The sequence below is a fragment of the Odontesthes bonariensis genome, chromosome 6, assembly GCF_027942865.1.
Source record: "Odontesthes bonariensis isolate fOdoBon6 chromosome 6, fOdoBon6.hap1, whole genome shotgun sequence".
Lineage (NCBI taxonomy): Eukaryota > Metazoa > Chordata > Actinopteri > Atheriniformes > Atherinopsidae > Odontesthes > Odontesthes bonariensis.
Genome location: NC_134511.1, coordinates 23,546,862 through 23,552,861, shown reverse-complemented (window position 1 = coordinate 23,552,861; position 6,000 = coordinate 23,546,862).

The following is a 6,000-nucleotide window of genomic DNA, read 5'->3' as shown; positions in this document are numbered from 1 at the left end:
AGCCCAAACACACTTTGCGATGTGAGTTGGGAAAGCCTGAGATCAAATCACAAATCTTCTTATTGGTGAAAGAAAGATCCACTCCACCACCTGTCCCACAGCAACTTTACGTTTTTTGGGGAAAATTTTAAAAACAATCAAATTTCACAGCATTATTCTTATGATTAAACACTGAATGTCAACCAAAGCAGGCCACATCTGGATTTGAACTCAAATTGCTGCGCAGTGATGATGTTTAATGTTAAATTTGGGTCATTGATCAACAAGTAAAAAACACAAGTAAAAAACAGAGCTTACAACATCATTGTATCATACGATCTTTTTAAGATATATTAATGTCAACAAACACAAAGCTGAAAGTCTGACAAATAGTTTTCAAAATTCCTTACTTTTTCAAACACAAGTACACAGAAAGTATAAATCATAGTTGTGTGTGCTATAAAGTGCTGATGAGTACGCACCTAGTTAGGGTTAGTTATAAGGATTTTATAATAAGTGAGAACAAGATGACTTTAGGTTTTGCATGGACTATTAACAAGTGTTTGCTTACAGATTTGAAATATTCTACTGTATATCCACTCATATGATTTGATAAATAAAATCATGTGAAAAAATAGAGGTAATGTACACTCAGCATGGTTCCCTCATAATCAAATTCTATTCTTTAATAAATAATATATTCAGGTATTCCTGCAAACAAGAATGAAAGGTGAATTTATTGTTCAAAAACGTTACCCCAAACTTATTTGGATGAATCTGTACCCGCAGTCATATATTATGTCCACCAAATGGAAGGATGCATTCATTTTTTTTTAAATGCATTGAACTGGGATCTTTGGAATGATAATTGAACTTTTGCGATGCAGAGCGACAACATTATATATTTGCAACTTAAAAGAATACCTTCAGGAAAATTTGGTGAAATTAAGGGTGAGAAACACAGCCCGTACCGTCTGTATTGTGTCTTATTGTACTCTTGGCCTTGGTGTCTACTAGATTCAGACCTTTTCCTCATCCTCATCTTCCTACTCCTCAAACGTTAAAAGGTCTGCTGGTGTTTACATGGGTGTGATACCTCTATCTCCACTGCCTCACACAATGCTTGTCACCTGACACAACCAGCTTTCATTCCATTAGTATTAATGATAGTACTCTGTGTGTGTGCAGCAGGGCATCCCTTTCATTAAGAATAGATAGAGCAGGATCTCTGCCTGCAGCGATCTCATCTGTGTTGTTGTTTTTCCCCTTCATTGACTTTTGGGCATGCTTTCATTTCTATCTCACCCATTACCTCAGCTAATTGTGTGTCTGTGTGTGTGTAAGAATGCATGACACACATTGGCATCTGATGCATTTTTCTGGTTCTGCTGTTAATGTCAGCATCCACATTTTTACGACACCTGGGAATAACAATGCAAAAATAAGAGCACACAGCATTTCCATTAAGTGTCTAGATGCCACCTCCCTCTGTTACCATGTGGCACCACGAAACCAGTACGAACATGTCACCTCACCCCTCAATTGAAGGCGATAACAAATTTTTGTCACATAGTGAAGGCAAGAAACATGTCATGAATGTCCTGAAGGAGTTGGCTTTCTTTTTCCTTTTTTAATCAGGCATTCAAGATAGCTTGGAGTTTCTGACCACTGACTAATTTAAAGAACAAACCTCATTTTCCTTGTAGGTGCATCTTTAGGGACTGTATGCAAATGATTTGTATATGTTTTATCTAGAAATACTTCTTCAAAGAGTTAAAGATCGTGACTGTTATCAAATTGCATCTCTTAACATAAACACTTTCACATGCTTTTTTGACCCTGAGTTGGTCTGTGATCGCATTGGATGGCCAATTTTAGGTTTCTGATTAAAAAATAACTAAACTCTAACTTTTGCATGCAAGTAGCCTTGCATTTTTCAACAAAGCCCCTCAAACTTCAAACCCAGTGAGTAAAGCATGACAATGAACACAAATGCAGAAACCCCCCATTTATAAAGATATTAGCTCTTCTAACTTCTAACTATCACAGTCTGTGACTGAAATATTTGAGCTGCCTTTTAAACCTATGCATATATATATATGTGTGTATATTATACAAATTGTTCAAGTTTTCCTCAGGTTATATGAATGGATTATGCAATTTCGTGTTTGTCAACTGGGATTTGGTGTAAGTGATTGCAGATGCTGGGCCCTGTTGTGAACAGACTGTCTGGTGCAACAAACCTGATTCAGTAAATGCTCTTGAATATAATGCCGATCTTTCCCAAATTTCCCACATTTGCAGCCTAAAAATCTTTAAGAAGATATTTTAGCACATAAACATGTTGTCAGAATCTAATAAAACCTTGCACAAATTAGGCTTACATATTTTAATCCAAAGTAGCCCAAATCATTTCTCACACCTTATCCTGTTTCTGATGTGTTTTTAGCAAAGTGTCATCATTTATGCCAGGGTCTAAAGTATGGTGAGGATTGTGTTGTTTAGCAATGTGCTTGCGTGCACTGTCCAGTGCTTTCTAAGAGTCAGCAGTGAAAGGTGTTATATCGAGTGTGATTTTGGTGCTTGAAAAAAGTGAAAAAAATCACACATCTCCATGTGGTAACACCTGTCAGTCAGATGTCTGAAACTAACATCACTGAACTTTATGCTGTACACACATTTTTGGTTATTTTTAATCATACAGGTGGCATTTATGGACATATGAGACAAGGAGGCCCTGTGCTCACTTAAAACAATGGTCCCCTGCAGGCAGAACTCGCTTTAACATTTAACAAAATATTAACAGAAAATTTGGAGTAGCATGAATTCAGTAAACCGCTGTAGCTCTGTTATTCCTCACCTACTGGAAAAACAAAATGTGCATTCATAGAAAATCCTCTAAAGTAAAGCACTCGAGTAGACGCCTGACTGACTAAAGCCAGGGGTATATAAATCTGTGTTGGCACGTCATTAAACAATTCCAGCTGGCAAGCTGGTTCAACCTAAGAGTTGACCTCTGTATAAACCAGCATTGCATTGATTGTATGTGTTTGTATTTGTGTGTGTAAGATGGGGTTGGCCCACACATTATGTGCAAATACTGCATTTCAGTCGGCCTGTTAGTGGGCATGTGTGGATTATTGTCATAGACTGGTTATTGTTTGATTTGGTTATCTTTGTAAGTGTGTGAGAATCCTCATCAAGCGAGCTCATTATCACGCTCGTTATATAACAGAGTAAAAATATTCTTTAACACAGAAAGAGTGAAGTATCAAATGAAAATTGTATGAGACAGTATATTCCTGTATACACACACACATATTACTCTGCTTTCTGACCCCTTAACTCCTGTCAGCTGTCCTCACTGTCAGAAGGAACAGCCCTTACTGTCTGATCACATTTCCTCCATCCAGAGGAGCTGCGGGATCCTCGTGCTGTGTGTATTAGCAGAAGCTAAAATTAAAAAAATATTGATTCAATATATCGCTTAACATATTCACGGACCCCATTTTTATATAAAGTTATTTAATTATATTTAATTCAGTCAAAAAGTCCGCTGCAAATTTGCCCACTGAAGTTGATGATCAATCCTGAGAGAAAAGGTCAAACCCACTGCTGCTCCTAAATGTTAGCTTGAAAAGAATATATCAAGGAGAAAATATTTGGTCCAAGAAGGAGCTTTGTTGCCTGAGAAACAGGACGGTCAGAAAGAACAAGAGCTCAGAGCGTGAAGGAGGAGCACGAACAGGAACAGAAATAAGAATAATGTTGCTTATTTAACTTTAAGCTTTCATACTTAGAAACTTAATGCGACTGGTAGTAACAATCTGATTCTCTATCTAAGAAAACTAATCCAACGTATTTCAGTCATTAAAAAGAAAAACTGCCCTTATGACTGATGAAGTATTAACAACACCTGTACACCTGCTTTGTCATATAATTATCTCATGTACCCATGTAGCAAGAGTGCAATACATAAAACCACGTAATTACAAGGTGAGTAAGAATTTCCATTAATGTTCACATTCAGATCTTGGGTTGCGGTGTGATGGTTAGCACTGTTGCCTCGAATCCCAGCTGGAACCTTTCTGTGTGGGTTGTGTTAGGGTCCTCTGACTTCCTCCCACTGTCCAAAAACATGCACGTTAGGTTAGTTGGTGTCTCTAAATTGACCTTAGGAGAGAGTGTGAGTGTGCATAGTTGTTTGTCTCGCTCGTTTTTGTGTGGCCTGGTGATTAGAGGATGTATTCTACCTATTGGCAGCTGGGATAGGCTCTAGCCCCACTGTGATCCTGAGCTGGATTAAGTATAGTATATAGAAATTGGATGGATGGATCAAACATCAGTTGTAATGAGATCATGCTGGAGTGAGGTGGGGACTGTCAACCAACAATCTTGTTAAAAATTAACTTGGAATGGTGCAAAAAAGGGGGAAAGAAAAATGAAAGCTTCAATTCTATGAATGAAAATGCCTTGGTTAAACAGAGACAGAGGAACTAGGTTGGTTGGTGGAAAAAGGTTCACTCTGTAACAACAACTGTCTTAAGTAGACAAAGCATCAAGAGGCTGGACTTTAGTGGCAGCAGATCACGCCAGCCAAAGACAGAAATTAGTGGCTGTAAAGAGCACAGGCTCACCAATATATGGGCTATTATAACTTCTTCTACCGGTACTACTAATAATGATAATAACGCTTGTGTGTGGCATTGTTGCTCATTATACATCCCAGTGTAGTTGCAATTTACCATCTTTTATGGCTCTTTTCTGGCCTTGTGTCACAAAGCATATGTCAAGTCAAAGTGGTTTCATGGACATGACACTGACATGCTCATGCTTCACTCGCTTCATTCAAATTTAGTCCAGTAAAACACATTGAACTGATACAACAAACTATCTAACGCACTATAAATGAATAAATTACTATCAGCATACAGACATTGATGTTTACTTTTGGGACTAAAACCATAATGTGTCTCAATGTATTACTTAATCTTGTATTTGTAGGATGTGCAGACACACACATGGGTCATTCAGACACCAGGTCTGTCCAGAATGTGGTGCAGGAGCAGGTTGACCAGCAGAGAAAAACAGCTGGTCCAGCTCAGAACCAAGCTAGAGCACATGTAGCTCTAACATTGGTTATCAAACCACATCCTGAGTCCAAGTCCAGTGTAAAAGCCAAGATTAGATCAGATGCCGCCTAAAGGTTTTCGGATATTTTTTTGTCTGACTTAAAAAGGAAACAAATTGTTGTAGCTCTGACGGCTTTTCCCCTTTTATGGTTCAAAAAAGACTTCAGCTGCCCAACAGCCTCAGGTCTCCTTTGAGATGTTTTCATTTCATTATCAACCAAACATTTTCAGTGGGTGACAGATCTGGACTGCAGGCAGACCAGTTCAGTATTTGAACAGTTTCTACAAAGCCATGATGTAGTGCATGAAGAATGTGCTTTGACGTTGTTTTTACAGGAAAAAACAGCTGAATGTCAGCATTGTCCCAAATCTGTAGATATCATCCAGCATTAATGATGCCTTCAGAGATTACCCATGCCACGTGCGCTAATGCTCCTGTAGGGACACTGATGCTGATCTTTGCACTGCATGCTGCTGATAACAAGCCAGATGTGCCCTATCCTCTTTACCAGGAAGATGCAGTATCCAAATCTCCATGATTCTCAAAAAACAAAGATTGAATAAATTCAAATACTGATATTTCAGACCAGAGGGCAGTTACCACTTTACCTCAGCCAATCTTTCAGGAACTTTGTTGACCGACTGGTCCTGAGGACAGTAACAGTTTCTTCCCATCCGCTACTAGCCTTATCAACAAGGCCCAGGGCCCCCCATGACACCGACTCTCTCCCTCTCCCCTTCCAGGCCCACAAGCTACATAAACGTAGCATAATTTCGGATATTCTGCGTTACATTAACGCACAGTCTCTTTTTTATTATATTTAGATTCTGTATATATATCTATATTGTCTGTACAAACTACACCAAGTCAAATTCCTTGTAAATGCAA